We start from the raw sequence: 10,437 nt of genomic DNA on the forward strand, positions 1-10,437 counted from the left end.
CTGCTGCTGCTGCTACTTCCAGGGCCAGCGTTAGGGATGGGCAAATGGGGCAATTGCACTGGTTCCCCATACCTGCCTGAAGTTGAAAGAGGAACAAGCTGCAAGATTTGCACCTCTTGATAAGTAGGTCCTCAGGTTCTTCTTGTTTATTATTTATATTTGCTATGCCACCTTTTCAGGCAAACAAATTAAAGCAGTTTGCAATCAGAATAGAAACAGAAAAGCACTGATGAAAGCAACAGCGTTATAATAAGGACAGCACACATTGATTCTATAGTAGGCAGCATCTGAAAGAGCAACAGTCTCGGGGCTGGATTCTCAAAAATTCATGTTAAAAATTGACAGGCCGCTGTTGCAGCCGTTATAGTAGAGATTTTAAAAAAGCGAGTCATTCTCCAAAAAACGCTCATGCAAATGAGGTTGTGGAGAGTAGTGAAGATTTGCTAAATTTGTATGTGCCCATCGCTGGTGATAGCGATGGGCACATACACAGAATAAACACACAAAAAAATAAACAACAAATCGAGCCTCCGAAGTTGCGTAACCCTCCAACCAACAGTGGGAGAGATGCCCACTCTCTCCCGATGCCAAGCAACACCTCTCCCCTCAGTGGCGGGAGAGACGCCCACTCTCTCCCGCTGTCAAGCACACCCCAACACAAACACTCCCCGGTAGAGGGCAAGATGCCCACTCCCGCCACCAAACAATTGCATACCCCCTCCCCCAGCAGTGGGAGAGATTACCATTCTCTCTCGCAGCCATCCAATCCCTCCTCCTGTGCCTTCGACGACCCCTGCCCCCTCTTACCTTACTTACATGGTTGGCCAGAGGGATGCCTACTTCTTATGATTGGCCAGAGGGATGCCTACTTCCTCTGGCCAGCAAGCCCGTTTCTTCAAAATGGTGGGCCTTCCACTCCACGGTGCCTAAATCTCTGGCCCAGGTTGTTTAAGGCCCCTCCCATAGGAGGGGGCCTTAATCGGGCCAATCAGAGCCTTTGGCCCCTCCCTGGTGCATCCCAAGATGCACCGGGGAGGGGACGACCCACCATTTTGAAGAGATGGGCCTGCTGGCCGGAGGGAGTAGGCATCCCTCCAGCCAGCCATCTAAGCAACGTAAGGGGGAGAAGGAGGGTGTTGTTGGAGGCATGGGGGTGGTTGTGTGGCAGTGGGAGAGAGTGGGCATCTCTCCCACTAGCCGATCTTCAATTTGGGTTGGGGTTTTTTTTTAATTTAATTTGGGGTGACGGGCTTAGCAGTGGCGGGTGATTGTGCGATGCGGCAGGAGAGAGTGTGCATCTCTCCTGCCAATCTTCAATTTGGGTTTTTTAAAAAAATTATTATTTTAATTTGCATTTGGGGTGGGGGGTGGGCATGAGCTGTCATATCTTACTTTCCTGTCAGTGCCTGAACCAATCAGCGCTCAGGCACTGATCAGAAAGTAAAGAGACAGATCAGACCTGTTGGTAAATTTTGGCTGCAAATGTGGCATAACGAGGTTAGGGAATCACTTCACTAAGTTTAATGATCAAAACTACACATAAGTGTATCATAAGGATTTCCACAGGAGTATAATGCAGGGAAAGTGTCCAAGTGCCTCTTCTTTCCCTCTTTTTCTCTTTAGGTCATACCTGCAGAGTTAAATGAGTGAAAGTATGTTACACAGCTATAGCAAAGGAAAACTGATCATCAAGTGATTTACCTTGAACTTAGCTCCTCAAGCACCATGCTCCTGTCATTAATCATCCACACTGGCAAAATAGAAACCAAAGTTAGAGATTTTCAGTCTTAATATAGTAATACAGTGACATCTAAAAACAAGAGCAGGCCATCTACTTTTTCAAGAAACCTAGCAGTAGTTACCTATTTAATTAAACCTGTCATAGACCAGTATTACAATCCTGTTCACTTCTTAACTACAGAGATTTATCCAGTAGAGGCCCAATTTAAACCTTCATTACAATAGCAATGGGCACATGCACAGAATAAATGCAAAAAAAAACAACCCCAAAACAAATTGAGCAGAAGTCAATCAAGCAACTGCCCAGCCAACACCCCCACTCCCTCCCACTGCCACACAACCCCTCCCCCCATGCTTCTGATGACCCCCCCCCCCCAGCCCCCTCTCCCTTACCTTACTATGGCTGGCCGGAAGGATGCCTACTCCCTCAGCCAGCAGTCCCACCTCTTCAAAATGGCAGGCCTTCGCCTCCCCGGTGCCTTAAACAACCTGGCCAATCAGAGCTCGGGCTGGGATGCACCGGGGTGGAGGGGGAAGGCCCACCATTTTGAAGAGGTGGGCCAGCTGGCTTGAGGGCATAGGCATCCCTCCGGTCAGCCTTTCTAAGTAAGAGAAGGAGAAGGGGGTTGGCGGTGGCACAGGGGAATGTTGGGGGCAGCAGGAGAGAGTGAGCATCTCTCTTGCTACCGGGGGGGGGGGGGGGTTATTAGTGTCGGTGATTGTGCGAAACAGAAGGAGAAAGTTGGCATCTCTCCTGCTGATTTTCAAATTGTTTATTATTATTTTAATTGGGGGGGATCTGAGCTATCAAACGTTACTTTCCTTTCAGTGCCTAAACCAATCAGTGCTCAGGCACTGATCATAAAGTAAGGTAATGACAGCTCAGAGCTGTTGGTTAATTTTGACTGCAAATGTGGCACAACCAGGTAGCTCAGAGCTGTTGGTTAATTTTGGCTGCAAATGTGGCACAACCAGGTTAGAGAATCACTTGGCGATTATAGAGAATCACTCGGAGCGATCCTTTTAAAATTAATGACCTCATTGTGCTACATTTGCATGGCAGTATTGGAGACTGCTAAAAAAAACCCTCAGGAAGCCATTTTGATAATCCACCACTAAAATACATGCATGCTAAACTGGCTGTAACTGGTCTAGCGAGCACATTTAAAGGCAAATTTTAGTTTTGCGAATCTGCCCCTGAGTGTGGTTGTAAGACTATAAAAAGGGAATATAAAAGAACTTTTTACCTTTTCAGCTTTTATTTTTTTCCCTTTGTTTTTATTTCCCTCTCCCCTGCAAATATTATAAACTACCCCTTCCCTGTAAATCCTTTTGTCTTAGTATGTCTATTGTATTGGGGTGTCCGTTTGGGTTTTTTTTTTAACCCACTGTTTTTAATTTTTTTAACCGCTTTGATTTGACTACATTTGTTAAAAAAAAAAGCGGTATATCAAATAAACTAACTGTAACAAGTCCCAGTCCCTTTCCCCCTTTTACAAACAAATATCTTGTAGACGACTCTAGTTTTCATCTTTTACTTGGGCTATGGATATCTCTAAATCATATCTTTACAGACTGTGGTAGATATAGAAATTAAAATATTAATGAGGCTGTAGGTGTGACCATTGATATATCACGTATATACATGAAGTCAAAATAACATAGTGTCATCAAAGTACATTGCAGGCAAAAGCTATTACCGAAAGATGTAACATTAATTTTTTTATGCAGAATACTTCCAGGATTACTATAATAGTATACCATAGAGCAATGGACTACTGACCAGTTTGTCCTGTTCTTTTTCTTTCCCTCTTTCCACTGGTCTATCCCATTTTTAACCTCTCTTCTCTCTCCCACCCATTCTTTCACACCAGTAGCTTATCCCTTCCCCTCCACAACATACACACATTCTCCCCTCCCCCCATGGATGGCCCTAACATACTCATTTCCTCCTTCGAGAAGGCGTGGTCATCCCCCACCCAGTTCTTTTTTCTTCCCTCAAACTCATAAGAACATAAGAATAGCCTTACTGGGTCAGACCAATGGTCCATCAAGCCCAGTAGCCTGTTCTCACGTGGCCAGTCCAGGTCACTAGACGCTGAAAGAAAGTGGGGAGGAGAGAGAGAGGGGAGTACATACTGGATGAAGAAAAAGGGCACATGCTGCATTGGGGAGACAGATATCAGATCTGAGGGGAGGAAAGGAGAAAGATGTTAAAAACCACCTGGGGGAGGGAAGGAAAGATGGAAGGGAAGAAGACAAAGATGCCAGACTATGGGGGGAGCAGAGGGAAGAAGATGGGTGCTAGACCAATGGGGGAATGGAGGGAGAGATGGAAGGGAGAGGCTCAGTTTCTGGTAAAAGCATAGAAATAGAGTAGATTCCATTTAGAAGAGACAGAGAGAAGGCAGACAGTGGATGGAAGGAATAGAATGATGAGAAGATGAGGAAATCAGAAACCAGACAACAAAGGTAGAAAAAAAATTATATTTCTTTTTTTTTGCTTTAGGATAAAGTAGTATACTAGTTGTCTTGATAAACATTTATAAATAAAGCCCTGCCAGCTGATCTCTTCCTCTAGCTCGGCAGCCAGAACTTTGACTTATAAAATGGCAATTGTACAGAATATATTGTTTCTTTCTATACTTTAATAAAATAAGTTTAGTATAAAACTATTTGAGGCTTGTGCGGATGGCATCAGATGGTTTGTGGGGACGGGGCAGATTTGGGGCCAGATTGTTTCCCCATGTCATTCTCTAGCCCAGAGTGCTAAATGCTCCGACGCTACTCAGACGCTCGTAGAATTTGTATGAGGGTCAGAGCAGCACAAAAAAGCCTAAACTCTAAACGGTGAGGGGAGGGGGGTTAGAACAAAAATATCCTAAAGAAAAACTGCCCTCATCTCTTCCTTTTATTATACTTGTTTTATATATACTTCTTACTGTGTAAAAGAAAATGAGCACTAATGATTCAGCAAAATACTAATAATAATGCAGTAAAACATGAAATGAAAAATATTTATGAAAACATGGAAGGACTTAGCTTGTTAGGGGGACCTGATCAATTCAGAGTCCACAGGACAATAATTACACCTCTAATATCGTGGTACAATGCAGGCATTCCCTTACATCAGTGGTTTCAAACTCGTGGCCCGCCAAGTACTATTTTGTGGTCTGCGGTCTGTATTAGTGTTGTCCACTCTTTGCAGCGTCCTCCGGCTTCTCCCCTGGCAGATAATTACCGCAGCCTGCAGAGAGGATCGCCGGTGCTGTACGATCCTTGCAGGCTGCCATCGTCCTCAGCAGCACATTCCCTCTGCCGCGATCCTGCCACTGACATTAGAGGAGGGGCTGGACCGCGGCAGAGGGAATGTGCTTCAGAGGCCAATGGCAGCCTGCAAGGAACGCTACAGCACCAGCGATCCTCTCTGCAGGCTGCGGTAATTAGCTGAAACTAAGACTGGGAAACCAGAAGGAAGCTGAAGAACGCTGCAAGGGAAGGTGGGGGGAACATGCAGGCCTTCGGGGGGGAAAGATTTATAAACTATAAAGAGTTTTAAATCATGCAAAATTGTCATTTCTTTAATAAGACATTAACTATTTTTTCTGCGGCCCTCCAAGTACCTACAAATCCAAAATGTGGCCCTGCAAAGGGTTTGAGTTTGAGGCCACTGCCTTACATCATGCTTTTTTCCACTTGAAATTATAAGTGTTCCAATAAAGTGAAGAGAGTTTTAAAATTTAAATAAAAACAAAAACTAGTCTCTAAGAGCAATGCTTAAAAACCTTGAACAAAATCAACCATGTGCAAGATCAAAATAACAACTGAAGAGGGACTTATCTTAAAAGCGTAAGAACTGGATATTATTGGTTATTTTGCTGAATCGTCATTGCTCATTTTCTTTTACACAGTAAGAAATATATAAAACAAGTGTAGTAGAAGGAAGAGATGAGGTAAATGCTCCGACACTCATAGAAATTCTGTGAGCACCGGAGCATTTACCTTGCTGGCCTGTGCTAAAAACCTCTGGCGCCGTTTAGTAAAAGGAGCCTTATGTTAGGAATTTAAATTGCTTTTCATTATGCACTATTCCTCCCCCTTTTACAAAACTATAGTGTGGATTTTTGCACCAGCCGCAGCGGTAACAGCTCCAATGCTCATAGAATTTCTATGAGCGTTGGAGCTGTTACCACTCTGACCTGCGCTAAAAACCACACTATGGTTTAGTGAGGCCGCACTTGGGAGTATTGTGTTCAGTTTTGGAGGCCCTATCTGACGAAGGATATAAAAAGACTTGAAGCTATCCAGAGGAAGGTGATGAAAATGGTAAGGGGTTTGAACCAAAAGAAGTACAAGAAGAGACTGGAAGACCTAAACATGCGCCATCTCCGGATCAGACCTTCGGTCCATCAAGCCTGGTGATCCGCACACGCGGAGGCCCTCCCAGGTGTACACCTTGCATAATTTGTAGTCAAAAATTAACACAACACCCTCAAGACACAGGTCTACATATCACATTATATTCAAAAAGGAGAAAAGACCTCAGTGTCCAATAGGGGCTCTATGGGCTACCCACATAGACAAGCTGGTTTCAAACAGAGTTTGAGACCAGCAGACACATCCTTGGTCAAAAACTCCAAAAGTACAGAAGAAATGGTGTGTACATCATTTTCAAAAAACACACTCTTTAAAATTCTATTTTATCTTTTTTTCTTTCTTTTTTCAATACAGAGTCTCTCTCACTCAATATAATTTATAGTGTTTTTCAATTCTTTTCAATAAAAGTCACTTATCTGAATAGAGCTGATTAAATGTAGCCCTGGGGTTAGAAAGCAGGAAAAAACTGCTCCGTGGAGAACAAGCTGAAAGTCATTCAAACTTAACACACTTCCACATAATCCAACAGGGCTCCCTGTTTCGCTAGTATGCTTCTTCAGGGATCTGCTGTAAAAAACAAAAAAACTGATTGTAGAAAACTTTCAAAACAATAAAATAAACCAAAAAAGTATAACTTAACCCACAGCGATCATTCACCCGCTTCCACTCCTGTCTTAAAATGGCCCCTCGGCGTTCTGACTGATAAGCAACTCTGTACGTCATCACGCACACATGATGATGTCATATTAATTCATATCCACTATTACCCTAGCAAAAGAAAACACTAGGAAAACAAAAACACTTGCAAAAAAACATGATTTGTAGTCACCCATATCCTTCTATGCCTCTCTAGAGGAGAGGAGGGACAGGAGAGATATGATACAGACATTTAAATACTTGAAAGGTATTAATATAGAACCAAATCTTTACTATATTACTATGGGCTAATCCACGTTAGGGCTTTAACACGCAGAATAGCGCGCACTTGGGGGTGGGTCAGTAGAATGGGCAGACCTGATGGGCTATGGCCCTTATCTGCCGTCATCTTCTATGTTTTTATGTTTCTATGCACTATACTGCCGCGCATGCTAGACCTTAACGCCAGCATTGAGCTGGCATTAATTCTAGAAGCGTAGCATGAGGTGTAGCACACGGTAATTTCCTGCGTTCGCTAAAAACGCTAGCGCACCTTAGTAAAAGGAGCCCTATGTATACCAACACTACAAAGCAGGGTACAATTAACCAAATTACCTATCTCAAAAAGTATTTAATATATATAACTAGACAGGTTTTTTAATTTAAATATACTGTATTTTTTTTAACACAAATCTCGACACTATGGGCTCCTTTTATGAAGGCGCGTTAGGGCCTTAACGCGCGGAATAGCGCACGCTAAAATGCCACGTGCGCTAGCCGCTACCGCCTCCTCTTGAGCAGGCGGTAGTTTTTTGGCTATAAGGCGCGCTAATCCAGTGCATACACTAAAAACGCTAGCGCACCTTCGTAAAAGGAGCCCTAAATTATACATTTATGTCTATGTTATAAGTATGAAAAGATGAACGCTGACATGCTGGGGCATAATAAGATATTCAAGTTAGTTTGGGGTCCATTGACGTCTTTTGTGGCTTCGTTATAGTTCTCTTTTATCTTTATTTTCCATTGTTTTAACACGCATCCAGGAGAGGATGGGAGGAGAGGGGTATCTCTTTTGTATTCCCTGTCTGAAAATATTTGATGGGGGAGGAGTTTTATTCTCTTTGTATTGATATTGTCGGATTATAAGTGCTGATTGTGATTATTTATATATGTATGTATATTGTTTGCACTTGTGTTAGTTTTCAAAATTTAATAAAGATTTAAAAAAAAATATTCTATTTGGGCTCTGTTTCCGAATGTTGTGGTTTTGTTTTGTGTTCAACCATTTCTAAATAAAAAAATATTATTAATTATTGCTAGTTAATGATTTGTTTTAAAATGTTTGTATGTGTAAAGTGCTTTTTTCTGATTTGCTCTTGATAATTCATTGTAGTGCACTGTTATTATTTAAAAATCAATAAAGAATTAAAAAAATATATATTGTAAAAAATACCCCCCCCACACACACTATATTATACATTAAACATAAATGAATCCATATTGCACTTCCAGTTACTAAAATCTGTATTATCCCCTCAGGGGAGAGTGGGTTTGTGTACCCCTGCAGTTGCTAATCTATAATGAAATGAAGCAGTAAAGAAGTTGAAAACCTGCCACAGTTTCAGCTCCTGAAGACGCTGTAATAGCGAAACATGGTGCTACGTCGGCTGGCTGGACACAGTCTGAATTGGAATGAGAAGGCATTATAACAGCGTTGTCTAAGAATCAATATATGCTTGTTGGATCATTGGAGATTACTGGAGAAATGAAATAATACACACAGACTATGAGGTGGAACAGCTTTATTTTCATCAGAAAAGGCTTGGGAATGGACTGAGTACAAGCTCCAGGTTTTCTTCCACTGTATTGTGGGATAATACAGATTTTAGTAACTGGAAGTGCAATATGGATTCATTTATGTTTAATGTATAATATAGTGTTAAGATTTGTGTTATTTAATAAAAATATAATATATTTAAATAAAAAAATCTGTCTAGTTATATGTACTATATTACTATGTTACTATATAACACAACATAACTTTTAAAACATTTTTTCATTAAGTTTACATTGGTCAAACAACACTTTTTTTTTTTAACTTCAAATATGAAGTGTACAGGCCCAGTGCAGTTTTACAGTATTGATTTGCGCTTGTGGTCATCTTAAGTGAAGCACTCATGCAGGGCTGCCAAACTGCAAAGACCATGGCAGCCTACCAATCTGGCTCTTCTACTTGACTGGGCAAGAATTATACCGAAATAGATGGACTGAAGGGGAAGCTCCAAGAATCAGTGGACGTGCGGAAGATATCCAAAAAGCTGCCACGGAAAACAGCACTAATTTTACAAGTGTGGCTGAGTTAATTGTTTCTGCTGTGAGAAGGCAGAATGAGTCCTGCCTTTTAGTTGATAGCCGACTGTCATCTTGCAGGCTGAATAGCTGGAGAGAGGTTTTGTTTTGCAAGGCGGACAGAAATTCTGCAGCTTTAATTGCCAATAAATCAGCGTGACCTCCACTCCACGGCACTCTCTTTTTCCCACAATGATCTTTTCAAGCAGAAAATGAAGAGGCTGATTTTACAGTGTGTGCATTCTGCCTTCGGTAAGATAACAGCAGTAACGCTTGGAGCTCCCTCCAATAAAGACTGCGCGAGATCATCAAGGACTCTATTATCGACATGCTGCTTGTTTTGGCAATGTTATTGGGATTTCTTTTGGAAGCAGTGACTGAAGTGCTGCTTTTCTATCTTGTTGACATCACCTGGCCCTGTTGCACTGGAACTATTATATTATGACTTCACTGTGATGAGCGCACAATATTACCCCAGTTCACTGCCCCAGCTTCAGTTCTGGGTTGTTGCAACTTTTAGTTTGCAAATGGTCTCCAGCTATTCAGGCACTGCTTCTTTCTGCTTTTCTTCTCTCCGTGTCGGGAGACAGAACTGTTTCTGTGTGCACAGATTTACAACCCTTCATGTGGTGAAGCCAGAAGCAGACTTTTAGCTGTTTGTTCTCAATGGCTTCTCTATCCATCCTCCTGTAACAAAACTCTTTGTGGGTGATATATGTACCTGTCTCTGTTTGAAGCTGAAATGTCTGGATTTCCTCGTTGCCAAAAGCCAGGGCTGATGCCCAAATCTCAGTGAATTAGTCAAGTCTTAAATTATTTCCAAAGATGAAGGGAATTATAGTCTTTGTGCAATAGAATCTTACCTCATTTCCTAATTCATTATTCTTTCTAAATATTTCATATTGCAGTGTGGTTGTGATTTTGCTAGGTGCACTCACAACTTTGGGGTCAATTAATCCTGGTCTTTTTAGCGTCTAGGGAGTGATTATGCTGGAGAATTCAGGTGCCGCCCCCTATTAGCAATTGTAATAAAAAATTCTATTCAGGGTAGTGAAAAATTATTCTATATAGTTCTAAAACAAATCAGGATTGAACAGGAGGTGGAGCCACCATAGACACTTCATTGATGCCCTCCACTCCACCCATTTACTGGCTCAGCAGGAGTTATTTACCACCTTTATGCGCTATTTTCAAGTTTATTTAAAATTTCTTATACCGCCCAATCAAGCCTTCTAAGCGGTGTCCAAAAACGCTAAAACAAAGTACTAAATAAAATACATTTTAAACAAAAACAAGCAGGGAGTAATAATTTTTAAAGACGTTGACATTGACAAA

Source organism: Geotrypetes seraphini, chromosome 3, assembly GCF_902459505.1.
Source record: "Geotrypetes seraphini chromosome 3, aGeoSer1.1, whole genome shotgun sequence".
NCBI classification, from domain to species: Eukaryota; Metazoa; Chordata; class Amphibia; order Gymnophiona; family Dermophiidae; genus Geotrypetes; species Geotrypetes seraphini.